Source organism: Talpa occidentalis, unplaced genomic scaffold (genome assembly GCF_014898055.3).
Source record: "Talpa occidentalis isolate TD23 unplaced genomic scaffold, MPIMG_talOcc4v2.1 talOcc4.3, whole genome shotgun sequence".
Taxonomy (NCBI): Eukaryota; Metazoa; Chordata; class Mammalia; order Eulipotyphla; family Talpidae; genus Talpa; species Talpa occidentalis.
The window spans coordinates 110,156,737-110,171,560 of NW_023603184.1; the positions used below are offsets into that span (position 1 = coordinate 110,156,737).

The 14,824-nt window shown below is 39.9% G+C and overlaps 1 long non-coding RNA gene across 4 annotated transcripts in view; it reads right to left on the minus strand.

Moving 5' to 3' along the window:
- Window positions 1-14,824, minus strand: part of LOC119255996 (uncharacterized) — a 113,898-nt gene that overhangs the window by 10,529 nt on the left and 88,545 nt on the right. For all 4 annotated transcript variants that reach the window (XR_008553600.1, XR_008553598.1, XR_008553599.1 and 1 more), the window contains exons 6-7: window positions 7,331-7,406; window positions 3,428-3,520 (exon numbers count right to left, since the gene is read on the minus strand). This is a non-coding gene — a long non-coding RNA (uncharacterized LOC119255996). The remainder of the gene's footprint in view (window positions 1-3,427; window positions 3,521-7,330; window positions 7,407-14,824) is intronic.

Here is a 14,824-nt window from a genome sequence, read left to right on the forward strand (position 1 = left end):
ACTTAAGAAGTGGGAAGCGTGTAGCAGGCGGGGGGCGGGGAGTGCGACGCATTCACAGGGCCAAGATAAAGAGCAGGGGCCGGGCTGGCGTCCCTGGCTGTGACCTGTTTCTAGGGGAAACAGATGCTAGCTCTTGCAAGGGAGGTTTGCGTTCAATGAAAGAATCAAGTGTGGCCAGGATTGCCCCGCCGACCTCGAGCGGAGCCCGCGTCCCCTTCCCGCTCCAACCAGGAGTATGGTGTCCTGGTCTGGATGCGTTCAGGCGCCGCGGTGGTGGCGGGGGGCTAAGGAGTTGGTGAGATGGTAGACCGCTGAGACTGTAGGGCTGAGGGCTGCAGGTTCCTCATAAGCCTTGCAGCCCAGTGACCCTTGGGAAGCTGGAGGGCGCCACTGCGAGTTCTACCCAGATTGAGGGCCTGGCGCTGGGTTTGCGCGCCTCCGCCTCGAGGGAGGCCGCAGGGCGCCCGGGTTCTGGCCAGAGGCTGGAGCTGCCCTGGCTCGACAGGCAGGCGACGGGGGAGAGCCGAGAGCAAGAGAGAAGCTATTAAAATGCTTCGCCGTCGCCCCGAGCGCAAAATCCGTCCTCCCCAAATCTCCTGGGCTTGCAGCATAATCTTAATTAAGATAATTGATTCATATTGCACCTGCGAGAACGGAAAAAAAATTGATTCCAACCCCCAACCCCACAAATCGCTTAGAGCTATTGGATGGAGCAGGACGCGGCTGTGATTTGGGGAGTGATTTAGTACCCAGCTTTCTCCAGCTCAGCCTGTCTGGGCTCTTTTATTTATTATTTACATCCTCCAGTCCCAGCGGGCCCCGGGGGCTCACCTCATGATGCCTACAGGCTTCTGGGGACTTTGTCTTCTATTCCTGGTCAGGACTGACTGTCTTTCCTGAAACCATCTTACAGAGATTCAACACTGTAAAATCAACTCAGCTCGGAACATGTTGGCAGGCATGGGTCACTGACATGATTGCTCAAGACTGCGTTCGTCAGATGGGCTCCATGTGTGAGTGTGCTTAAATGTGCAAGTGTGAATTTGTAAGTGTATAAGCGTGTGTGAACTGTATGCGAATGGAATGTGTATGTAAATGTGTGTGCATGTGATTGTGTGTAGTGAATGTACAGGTGTGTGAATGAGTATGTGATTCGTGTCAGTGTAGGGAGATGTAAGTTATGTGAGTGCAAGTGGGTATGTGAGTGTGCATAAATCTGTATGTGTCTTCTCAGGTAAGGAGCATAAACTCACAGTGCACACCTGTTTCACTGTGATTGAGGAACAGCTTGTAGTCTGAAGTGGACAGCAGGGCAGGTAACTGAGGAGGGCCCAGTGTTTGCCAACCTTTGCCTTAACAGAAAGCAACAATCCCTGGTAGCTGGGTGTAGCTGCTACGTGGAGAGCAGAGACACATGGACCGGCTGCATCTGAGCATCCTCTGAACAAAGGCTGCTGCAAGGGGTTGGGGGAGGAGACAGGGCAAGTTCCTGAAGGTAAGTTCCAAGTTGCCCCAATCCAGCTTGTAGGAGAAATGAATTCTACGTATCAGCACCGTGGACAATTCCCACCTGGCTGACCCTGACATTTGCAGTAAATTCAGCAAAACCACTCCCCTTCCAGCAGCTTTTGCTTTTCCTGTCCACCTTCTTTTATAAAATCATTGACCACCACACTCTAACTTCTAGAGAACCTTGTAAATTTGCACTTAATTATCCACTTTAAAAAAATAATAAGTTTCCTGAAAGCTAGATATCCAGGTTTAGGGGTGGGGAAAGACTTAATGGGTGTGAAACAAAGAAATGATAAAGAACTTTCAGAAAGATAGCCATGGTTCTAATATTTGCACTTATTTGCCACACAACTTCAAAATCAAAATGAACTCCTGTTTGCTGTCCACAGAAATAATAAATCATCTCTAAAAATGTTTTTATTTACTTTTGTTTTATGGAGCATATATTTTATTGATGTCTCTTTCCATCATGATCATCCTATTTACTCTTTAGTTATATTCAGTTTCTATTAAATCAGTAGGAAAATAAATTAACTGAATTAAATGACATTATTTTCTGATAATTTCAGAATAAAGATAATGTCAAACTTGGTGAACCACACAATTATAAATTATACTAGATTCAAAGTATCGCATCATAATACACACGACTTCTCCAAAATACACTAGAAAAATTCTAGTACAGATGTGACCCTGATAAGAGCAAGACCTTTGTTAATTTAAACATTTTAGAAACATATACTCCATTATTAATATAATTTTAAATCATTATTATTAGCTATCCAAATCCTTACTGAATATTATTCAGACTTTGTTGTAATGGAAAATAAAACTAGTTTTGATTCAAAAATTGACTCCTAAAGTTTCACCTCCTTTAAATAAAATATTTCCTCTGTAACAAATACATTTTCACATGAATATTGATAGTTTGACCTTTCATGTCTTTAACTAATCAAAGGGGGAAAATTCCAAATGTAGATCTTGGAGTTTGGCCCTGGTGGGTCTTTCCGCTCGAGTAGGCACTGAGATTAAAGGAGTTGAACTTCCTCTTTCACTGCTCTCTCCTTGCACTAATTGCTTATGCAAAAATGCAGATTTGTATTAATTAGTAACTCCACTGATTAGTTCTGTGGTATTTTCACATAATAAATCATGCTGCAGACATGAATTTTGGCACATCACCCAGTAGTGGCTCAGGCTGCAATACAGATTTCATATTAAAATAAAATCTCTGACTAAATCTACCTTTTCCATGCAGGTACCCTGAACAGCCACCTGCTGGGAGCACCTGCCATGGGAAATTACCTTCACTCAGTGACAAGTCACTTTTGGGGTCCAAACAGGAGAATCTGATTATGAAGTCAAGCAGTAAATATAAACAAACAAATACATAGCCTTTCAGATGTTTGGAAGGTAAAAGGAAAGGCTCATAAAATTTATGGTCTTTTAATACATACATGAATAAATGACATGAATTTGCCTACATTATAGGCATTTTGCAGACAATGATGTCACAACACACTCTACTTGTAATGGGACTAGATATTTAAAAATAACCTCCAAAGTTAAGTCTATTTCCTCCTTTTGATATCTTTGCTCTTTTGTGAGGTGGTCTGATAGTCTCAGATTCTTTCATCACTCATACTTACAGACTTATCCTCTCCATAGGCAGACAAGCTAGTTCTGGAAGAAAAAGGGGGACTAGAAAAACATTAGAGGGAGGAGTATCAATGCGAAGAGCCATCCCTGCCCTCCTAGCATTTGTGAGAAGCTGTGAAGTCAGGCACCACAGTTTCCTGTCCGTATACCTTGTTTTCTTTACCTTGAAGACTATTTAATTTGATGAGGCAGATTACAAGCAAGATTGCCCAGATTATAAATTAAACCCAAGTGTCTTCTGTGGCCCCCCTCTTACCCTTTACATGTTCTTGTTTTCTTTCCACTGGTGACACCTCTCCAGTCTCTCTAGGTTCTCTTGATACCTCCATACTTTTCTGGTCCATGACTACTATTGAAAGGAATCCAGAAATATACTCATTTTAGGGGGGAGAAGGAGGAAAGAAAGAGGAGGGAAGGAGGAGAGAAAGAGAGAGGTTTAATGTGATGGCCTTAACTGGGATGCTTAACAAGAAATAGGACATCAAGGATAAAGAATGGATACCAAGAAAAAGAAAAGGAATATTAACATTCAGAGAAGACTAAAGGCTAAGCGAAGTAGGATTTGGATGGCGGCTGGGGTATGTGGCCCTCCTGTACAGATGCAGTCTGTCTGCCCACTTTCAAGACCTGTCCTGCATCAGTGGCATATGTGGCTAGGGGTTGAGGATGGTGGAGCCTCTAAGGAAGCTTTGTCTCCAGCCATCATTTACTGAGCCTTTCAGATGTTTGGAAGGTAAAAGGAAAGGTTCATAAAATTTATGGTCTTTTAATTTATCTTTGACATGAAAGTTTTTTTTCAAGGAACTAAAAACATTTGAGAAAGAAGATATAATTTAAAACAACTTTCCAGTTCTGTAGTGAACTAACTGAACTTAGGAAATTCATTCAGATTGAACAAAATCAGGCAGATAAACTATTCTCCATCATAGGCATAATCTTTTTCACAAAAAGCTCATTATTCAAGAATTATACTAAAATATGTTTTACTTGAAGGGTTCGAATTGTTTTTGCTCTGGACATATCTATTTCAAAATAAAATACTCATTTAGCATGCCTCCACTTTAGATTTAAATAAAGAATTGAAGATTTTTGTTTCATTTGGAAAAATTTAATCTTATCTAATTAAAGCTCAGTCCTTGTTCCTGGACATATCCATTGCCTCTATACTTAAAAGGAGAATACTCTTACATTGGAGGGGGGAGCGGGAAAAGGGAAGATTAACTGGCATATCTTGTTAATATATTTATTGTTGATCTTCATAGCGCATGGGAAAATAGACATGGGAAAGCACCAATCAATCATACATATATTTCAAGTTGGGGAGTTAACAAGCAGATGTATTATTTAATATGCATGATGCAATGCAGGATTTATTTATTTTTTTTAAGATTTATTTATTTATTTATATATCTATTTATTTATTTATTTATACAAGCACTGGGTACAGTCAGAAGCGCGGGAGGGTGAGGGAATTCACCAGAGCCAGAGCGGGGAGCAGAGCAGGCAGAAGGACCGAAGTACACTGCTGAGGGGAGCAGCGGGCGGCAGGAGAGGTCTGCGCGCCATGTGGGACCCTCCTCTGGTGGCCGGGGAGCAGCCAGGGATCGAACCAGCGCTGCAGAGGCTGTCGGCAGCTTCGCAACCCAGCGCTCAACCGCTGCGCCACCGGGGAGGCCCCAATGCAGGATTTAAACGCACAAAAATATATCTCATTTTTCTTTCTCTGAAGATAGTCATGGTCAGTTTTATCCAAACTATCTTGTAAAAGTTGTCTGCTTCAGAAAATGCACTGAATGTGGTCTCCAGGGTTATATTATATATTAATGTCAGCATTTCTTAGTGTTGCATGTACACATATACCTAGAAATGACCTCCATTTGCTTCCCTCTTAACATACAGAGAAACCTGTGCAATCTTGGAATCATTTTCCCAAGTAGACTCTGATTCAATCAGTCAAGCCTGGTATTCCCATCAATTCATGTATACATTTTTTTGGTTATTCTTGAGTGTTCAAATAAACCACCAATTTAGAAAAAGGTTTGCCTCTACTGTACATAGTTTATGGGAACTTACTGGTTATTTTAGCATTCATAATTTAACTGATAAATTATCTTATTTCTGCTTTCTGTGCAACAGAAACTGAAGTTTTTCAATACCCCCCACAACCAAATGCAGATCTGTGTTGTAAAGGAGCAAACACCAAGAAATGTAACAGAAACATTTGGGAGGATTTAGATGGCTCCAACTACTCTAAACACTCAAATGACACGAGAGCCTCCTAACCAATACAAGCAACTCCTCCTGCCATGTTCCGTGCAGCGACTTGAGGGCTTATCTGAAGTACTCAAGTTGTAAGATAGTAGAAATTCTCTTCTTGCCCCTATTTTCCACTTTGTATGGCTTCCAATCTTTTTACTGCTATCAGACCTCAGCAGGGCTCAGCTGAGACAAGAACACTAGCACACGCAGAAGGCTAGTGAGTAATTGCAAGATTTTGTTTATTTTTATTTCTCTCAATGAAGGGCAAATGTGGGGGTAATAGATTCTAAATATACCACTCTATGGAGGATGGAACATTAGGGCAAACTTATGGATACAGCTGTAATTATGAATTCTAGATTCAAGTGCTGCTGAAACTGCTAGGAATAGTTCTCATTGTTTGCTGACAGGTTGATTAAAGTGGACATTCAAAAATAACCTACATGGCATGAAGCTGAAATACAAACTGTTTCTTTCCATGATATGGAAAAAGCAATCTAAAATTTGAAGGAGGTAAAGTGAATTCATCATGCTCTGGCTTTCCTCCTGACTATGCTTGACTATAACTAACACATATGCATTGTTTGAAGACCAAAGATATCTTTACAAAAATCTTCTCTCCAGGCTGGGAAGGAAGGCGGCCAACATTACTATTGAACTTGGATTCCTGATAGCAATTGTGATCATGGGTATCTAGGGTGACAGGCCAGCGAACATCATAAGAATTTGAGGCAAAGGGAATTTTACTGTAATGTGCAGCAGAGTTGGAGTGGTGACTGGGTTTTAGAAACAGATTTGTGGTAGTGAGTGGCTTAACTTTTCATGAGGTCCCTAGGAGTGAACAGGTTGAGATAATAAAATTAACATAAGGATGATAAGGAACCTCCCTGGTGGCACAGGCAGTTGAGTGCAGCGCTGTGAAGCTAGCTGTCCGCAGCCTCTGCAGTGCTGGTTCGATCCAGCCGTGGAGAAACCCACATGGCGCAGCAGACCTCTCCTGTCTTGCCCGCTGCTCCCCTCCACAGTGTATTTCAGTCAGTCTGTCTGTTCTGCTCTCCGGTCTGTCTCTAGTGAATCCTCTCACCCTCCCGCACATCTGATCTGTACCCCCGTTCTCGTATGTATGAATAAATAAATCTTAAAAAAAAAAAAGGATGATAAAATCTGATGGAAACCTTTCCCAATTCACCATGATGTCATCATGGTTTTCATCCAATTTTCAAACTTGATTCTAAACACACTGCTCTGAATGTAGAGGAAGCCAGCCAACCTTGAAAGAAGGTCTTGCCTCCAAAATAGTCAAAATTTACCTTTGACTATTTACTAAAGTGATTATGTAGTTGGAAAAAGGAAATAGCTAGATCTTTCATGAATTATTGACCCCTGCTTCTGAAGTAACATAGTCAGAATGTAATGATGATTTCCTTAGCAAAATGTGGACATTTGAAGGTGAAGTGAAAATTGGATTTTTTGGCCTAATTCTGTCAAAATGGCATTGGTAGGTTGCAGACACAGACTGTGGTTATTTCCACATTTCCCATGTGTAGAGATGACTGAACTGCCAAATGAGGGTTATTATGCAATAAAGGGTCAAGTTAAACAATTTGAGTTTCCAGTCCTTATTCAAGTAAAGCTGCACTCTAGGGGAATTGCAGAGGTCAGTTCAGCATCTCAGGTTTGAAATGTATAAGGATATATGACAACAGCTATTCTTATCTCCCACTGGCCATGCTCCCCTTTTCTCTGAGAAATATCTTCAAATTTTAGCTAGAAAAATAGCCTACATTTTCCCAGAAAAAAAGTCTACATTTCCCTGCCATATCGTTCAAGTATGACAACGTGACTAAGTTTTGCCAATAGGTTATATGTGAGAGTAATGAGGGCAATTTCTGGATCTTACCTTAAAAGTGCAGCATAGGTCTAATTATTTTCCTTCTTCCCTTTGTGCTGGTTGGAATGCAGACCAAGGAACAATGCTAGGAACAGTGGAGAACAAGATAGAGGAAATGCATCATCGACATTACCACCATCCTAACTATAGTCTGCTTACACAAGAACTTTCATTTACTGAGAAATTAATTCATCTAGTTTAATGCCTTTATCATTTTAGATCTCTTTTCAATAAAATAACTCATGCTAACCAATAAAGGTAGTGATTCCTGTCATATTCTCATTAGAACAACCCTTTCTTTAGCATATGCAGGTGACTGATGAGTCTTGGAGAATGTCAGTGAATTACTGTAAATTTAAACAAGTGGTGATATTAAATACAGATACTATTCCACATGACCTCTTCAGTTGAATAAGTCAACACAGTTCTGATGCCTATTATTCAGCTATTGGCCTGACAATTTTCTTTTTATTTATTCCAATAAGTAGAGAGCACTGGAAGCAGTGTGCCTTGACATATTGTTTCAGATAGAACAACTTTTGTACTTTGAGCCATAATTTAGCCTTCAAGGACATTGTCCATCCACCATTCTGTGGATAGATATAAAATGTTGGAAGTGACAGACATCCTAGATGCATTGAAGAGGTCCATATATACCAAAGGACAGGAAGCAAATCCAAGGAAAATGTAGGGGCTTGACACCTCAGCAAAGATTTTGAGGGTCCAATGGACCAGGGCATACTGAGGTATTTCTTCCACAGTAAGAGGAAATTTGCTTCACTTTACACCATCTACACACTAAGAATATGATTTCAGACTTTTCATCTCAAAATTAATAAATTGGATTAAATAAATATAATTGAAGAGAAAGGGAAGGCAAATAAAGTCAGGGTTCTTATCCATATTTAACCACCTTTGAATATGTCTTTTTACAAATAACTTGAAACATGTGAGAGATTTTTTGCTCTTCATAGTTTAAATACATTGTATACAGTGCAGGCTAAGAAAGTCATAAATGACTCCAGGACAAAGAAAAGCCTATTATTTGCATATTTAGAAGATAAGAAATGTGGGATGAGGAAGTCAAAGATGTAAGATGGAAATGTACATGGTGAAATAAAATGAGACATGCAGAATAGAGAGGAAATAGTCACGGATGAGATTTTTTTAAAAGAAGTGAAAGAATCCTTATATTTTGGTGGTGGGAATACAAAATGGTACAGCCACTATAGAAAAAGTTTGGCAGTTTATCAAAAAGTTAGTTACCATATGGTCCTGAAATTCTACTCCTAGGGATATCCCCAAGAAAATTGCAAACATATACTCACACAAAAAAAAACTTGCTCATTGTAACATTATTCATAACAGCTAAAAAGTAAAAACAACTCAAGTGCCCACCACCTGATGAATGGATAAATGTATATCAGTACAAAAGAACATTATTCAGCAATAAAAAGCAGTAAGTAGTGATAGAGGCTACAACCTGGGTATACCTTGATGATATTATACTAAGTGAAAAAAGCTGAAAACAAAAGGCATATGTCCTTTAATTCCATTATATGAAATGTCCAGAATGGATACATCCATACTGATAGAAGGTAGATTAGTGGTTTCAAAGAGTTGGGAAGAGAGAGAATAGGAAATTACTACTAATGGGTACAGTGCTGGTTTTTTTTTTTTTTTTTTGATGAAAGTATTTTGGCAATAGATAATGATTATGGTTGCACAATATTGTGAATACACTAAAACCACTGAACTGTACACTTTTAAATGGTGTCAACATTGTTTGGTTTATACTCAGAAACACTCAGAATAAACACTGGTTTATACATGGAAACACTCAGAACAGAAAGTCTCTTATGGTGGAAATGGAGCACTTCTACTTTGGATTGAAGACTAAAATGAAAAAAAAAAAAAAATCAGTCAGTTTAACTAGCATTAGGCCAAACATTGAAATAAGTTGCTTCGTTGAAAGAAAACAGTATTATAAGCAAAATGAAGGAGATACTTTGACTGCTGGAAAAGGTAGATTTCATTGTTTCAGAAGCTGGCATAACTTTGCAGAATGAAACGTAAATGGAGTTACAGGAGAAGTAGCTGACTGTGGGAATGTTGGAACTGTCACCCTTCAAGAGACTCTGGACATGTAACCACCAGGAATTTCATGAAGGGAAATGAATCAACATAAACGAGCGAAATGGTCATGACAAAAAGGACGTAGGTGTTCCAGAAAAGTAATGCTGGCAAGAACAAAAACAAAAAGCCTCCAAATTAAAGTAAATCACAGGGATATTTTGCAGCACTGAAAGTGCGAAAGGTAAAAACATTCCTAATGACTAAGATCACTGGAGGGTGTCAGCATGCAGGTCATTGGTCCTGCATTATCATTCAAGGTGAGAAATGCCTATATTCATTATGATGCACATCCAGAAAACTCAACTCAAACTGGCTTAAGTAAAAAAAAAAAAAAAAGCATTTTATTGGGACACATACTGATATGGTTGGGGTTCGATCTTGCTTTAGGTATGACTGGATTCAGGACTGAAATGACATAAGCTCAGTTTTTCTTCATCTTAAATCTATATTGTTGTCCTTGGGCTTCACATGCTAGCTGCAATATTCCTAGTTCATATTTTTTCAGGTTCTGTCCATCAGGATCAAGCAGAAGAAGTTTTCCTTTTAAATGTGTAGATCTTATTTAAGCCCTTAGATTCATTCTCATTTAATTAGCTGAGGCTGTGACCAGGTATAAGTGACCCTCTACTTGACTGGGACCTGTGTTTTTATATTCTTTATTATTATTATTTAAATTTTATATGTTTTTACATCATTTTTCATTTTTGCACAATGAATGCATTTTTATCTTGGTTATAGTCCCCATACAATTTCCACCCCACCCCTTGTTTTGATCCTACTCCCTCCCCTCCCGCCATAGTATGTCTCTGGTTTATAGTTGCTTGTTGATTTTGATTTTGATTTTCTTATAATTAGTCTTTTTTTTTTTTTAAAGAGGCATGTATTATTTATTTATTTGTTTGTTTGTGTGTTTGTTTATACATGCACTGGGTACAGTCAGAAGCGCGGGAGGGTGAGAGAATTCACCAGAGCCAGAGCAGGGAGCAGAGCAGGCAGAAGGACCAAAGTACAGTGCTGAGGGGAGCAGCGGGTGGCAGGAGATGTCTGCGTGCCATGGGCGGCAGGAGATGTCTGCGTGCCATGTGGGACCCTCCTCCAGTGGCCGGGGAGCAGCCAGGGATCGAACTGGCGCCGCAGAGGCCGTGGGCAGCTTCGCAACCCAGCGTTCAATCGCTGCGCCACCGGGGAGGCCCCATAATTTGTCTTTTTCCTGGTCCCTTATTGAGGTTTTCTAAATTCCTGCTATGAGTGAAACCATCTCGTATTTTTATTTTTCTTTCTGGCTTATTTCGCTGAGCATGATCCCTTCCAGCTCCATCCATGTTGCTAAGAATTGCATGAGTTTATCTTTTTTGATTGCTGAGCAATATTCCATTGTGTATCTGTACCACATCTTCTTGATCCAGTTATCTATTTTTGGGCATTTGGGTTGTTTCCATAGTTTCCCAAAGAGGGAGTCTCACTTAAACTGCGCAGACTATTGGTGAGGAAGCAAAAAATTCACAGAAGAAAGTTCAGGGAAATAGGCTGGCCCACCAATCACATACCACCATGCAGACTGTTGGTAATCATCCACACCTAAAGTTTTAATTAGCATCCATGTGAGGGGGTGGTTCCAAGACAGGTATCCAGAAATTACAATCTATATTCCCAACTCCTTACCAGACAATTCCCCTTGGATTCCCTGCAAGCACCTAAAAATCAATCAATCTTAATGCGAACGCTTTATTTCTCCACAACCCTAACCTCTGTCAAATCTATGTCTCATCTTTATTCCATATCTCAATGAATGTCATCACTGTCTACCCCAGTTGCTCATGCTAGAAACCTAAGACGTAGTTGGGCCTCTAATTTTCCCTCTTGAAAAAAATCAGCCGCCAATAAATTCTTGTTAGTCATATCCCTAATATTCCTGAGATCAACACATTTTTTTCCTCTGTATTTCTTTCACTCCATTACAGCCCCCATCTATATCTCTTGACTACATTAATAACAACCTTTTTAAATTTAATTCCCAACTTCTTTTTTTTGTGGTAAAATACACATACCATATAAGTGACCATCTTAACCATTTTTAAGTCACAATTCATTGGCATTAAGTACATTCATGTTGTTGGCAACCATCACTATCCATCCACCTCCACAACTCTTTTCTGCTTAAATACGGAAACTCCATAGCTATTAAACAATTGCTGTTGTCCTTCACTAGCCCTGGCAATTATCATGCTATTTTCTGCATTTGTGTATTTGTGTCCAACTGAAATATGGGCAGGTCTGTAAAAATGTTACCTTTCCTCACAAAGTCAACACCTTTTCCTCTGCCAGATGCTCATTTCTCCTTATCACCTGTCTGCCTCTGGCTTATTCTAGCGGCCTCAGGATAGATGGGATTTTTTCCTGCATAGTTTCCTTGATAAATTCTTCTGCCTAAGCTAAATTTGCCCCCCTAATATGAGCTCCCAGACCACTTTATCCTCCCCTTTTATAGCATTTACTCACCCTCTTAATTTTCTGCTTGCTTATATTCTCCTCCAGTCCCAGACTGTCCTATACATATATATAATTTTTGAGCACTACAATGTAACCAGAGTGGCTGAGGAACTGAACTCTTAATTTTACTAGTTTTTTTTTTTTTTCTTTTTTTTTTTTTTTTTATGTTTTAGAGGCATGCTTTATTTATTTATTTTATTTTTTTTTGTTTGTTTTGTTTATACATGCACTGGGTACAGTCAGAAGCGCGGGAGGGTGAGAGAATTCACCAGAGCCATAGCGGGGAGCAGAGCAGACAGAAGGACTGAAGTACACTGCTGAGGGGAGCAGCGGGCGGCAGGAGAGGTCTGCGCGCCATGTGGGACCCTCCTCCGGTGGCCGGGGAGCAGCCGGGGATCGAACCGGCGCTGCAGAGGCTGAGCGCAGCTTCGTAACCCAGCGCTCAACCACTGCGCCACCGGGGAGGCCCTTAATTTTACTAGTTTTGATAAATTTAAACTTAAAGCTGATATTGAATAGTTATAATTTTTTTAAAGATTTATTTATTTATGCATAAAGATCTGGGGTACAGGCCAGAGACAGAGTGGGGAACAGAGCAGGCAGATTGACTGAAATACACTGCTGAAGGGAGCAGCGGGCGAGTCCGGAGAGATCTGCTGCACTATGTGCGTAGTTCCCTGGCCGGGGATAGAACTTGTGCTTTAGTGGCTGCAGCTAGTTTCATAGGTTGCGTCTTAACCCCTTGTGCCACCAGGGAGGCCCCAAAATTTTATTTCTAATAACTTGAATATGTGTCTATTTTTTAACTCTAAGTTTATGATATCTAAATGTAGATTCAATAGATAAAAATTAAATATCTGAACTGAGATGTGCTATATGTTTAAAACATACTCTGGGGCCTCCCTGGTGGTGCAAGGGGTTAAGCACAGTACTGTGAAGCTATCTGCAGCCTCTGAAGCATGGGTTCTATGCCTTGCTGGCCAGGGAGCTAGGGCGCTAACCCACATAGCACAGAAGACCAGCCTCTGAGCTACCCACATGGTGCAGCAGACATCTCCTGTCTCTCCCGCTGCTCCCCTCAGCACTATATTTCAGTCAGTCTGCCTGTTCTGTTTCCCTCCGTCTCTGGTGAATCCTCTTACTCCCCCACCACTGGTCTGTACTCCAGTTCTTGCATGTATAAATAAATAAATATTAAAAAAAACACTCTTGATTTGAAGACTTAGTATGAAAAAGAATACAAAATATCTCAATAGCTTTTTATATTGACCACATGTTAAAATGATATATTTTGATGTATTGGTAAATCCTCAAAATTAACTTTACTGATAATCCAATCATTTTAATATATCTACTGGATAGTTTTAAATTATCTACATGGCTCACCTTATATTTCCATTGGACAGTAATGACCTTGCTGGGGACAGGAAATATGACTGTCTTATTCATTTATTTAAAAAAAAAATTCTTAACATTTGCTAAGTGCCAGGTATTGTGTGCGAGCATTAAGTTTTGAAATTCTTAAAACATCCTTTTAGGCATTGCTATTATCCACATTTTACATATGAGGAAACTTACACAGAGATTAACTTAACTAGCTCAAGATCTCCAAGTTGACCTTGTAGAACTGGATTGTAGGGATAAAGACCTCATACTCTCAATAACTTTATTATACTATCTCTTACTCATTCTTTCATTCCAGATATCTATAGAAATAATTACTACCCACTTTTCCAATTACAAACAATATGCAAATATTCTTTAATCAACCAATCTTCACTCAATTAAGCACTAACTGAAATCGTATGTGCAAGATATTGTGTCGCATAATGGGGACAGGATGTGAATAAAGTAAATGCTTTACTTTTTTAAAAAAAGATTTATTTATTTATTCATACAAGCACTGGGTACAGTCAGAAGCACGGGAGGATGAAAGAATTCACCAGAGCCAGAGCTGGGAGCAGAGCAGGCAGACTGACAGAAGTGCACTGCTGAGGGGAGCAGCAGGCGGCAGGAGAAGTCTGCGCGCCATGTGGGACCCACGCCGCGCAGCTGGGGATCGAACCAGTGCTGCAAAGGCTGCTGGCAGCTTCGCAGCCCAGCGCTCAACTGCTGCGCCACCAGGGAATCCCAAATGCTTTACTTTTAAGGAAACTAATGGTGATGACAACCATATAATAAGACAATAATACAATATTGCATTATATTAGGCAACTACATGATATAAATACAGTACTTGAGAACACATGAAGTATACCTACCATAGTCCAGCAATGAGGAATGTGGTGGAAAGAATAAGAGAAAGTCTTAAAGGATGAGAAGGAATTAGCTAAAAGTGGGTAAGGAGAGATAAATGTTTGGTGAAGCAAGTTCTAAGCAGGGAGGACAAGATAAGAAGTGGAAAAAAACCTGGTGTTTGCCATTGAAGTGTTTTAAGTCAATGAATAACAAGTTCAAACTCACCTTTTGAAAAAGATTGGAGGGAAGAAATTTGAAACAGAGAATAGTCATCAAGAGTATGTTGCTGTAGTTCTGAACATATATGATAGTAGTTTTAAAGATATTAAAGGATAGAAAAAATCCAAATTAATATTTGGAAGGAGGATGGAGTTTTTTGCAGCTGCTACAAATTACTTAATCAATATCTATCTATTTCCACTTTCTTCGCACTAAAGGAATTCTGTTCTTTTGAGGTGCCAAGGTCCTCCTTTTTAATCAGTGGAGCTTGACTGGGATAATCCAATCATAGCAACCTCGCTCCCTGCTTTCTCAGTCACCTATGTAACTGGGGTAGTTAACTGTTTTGACAAATGAGCTACCTACAAAAGTCTTTTTGCAAGGTTTTTCAGGGAAAACTTTATTTCCTGGTGAAAGGAA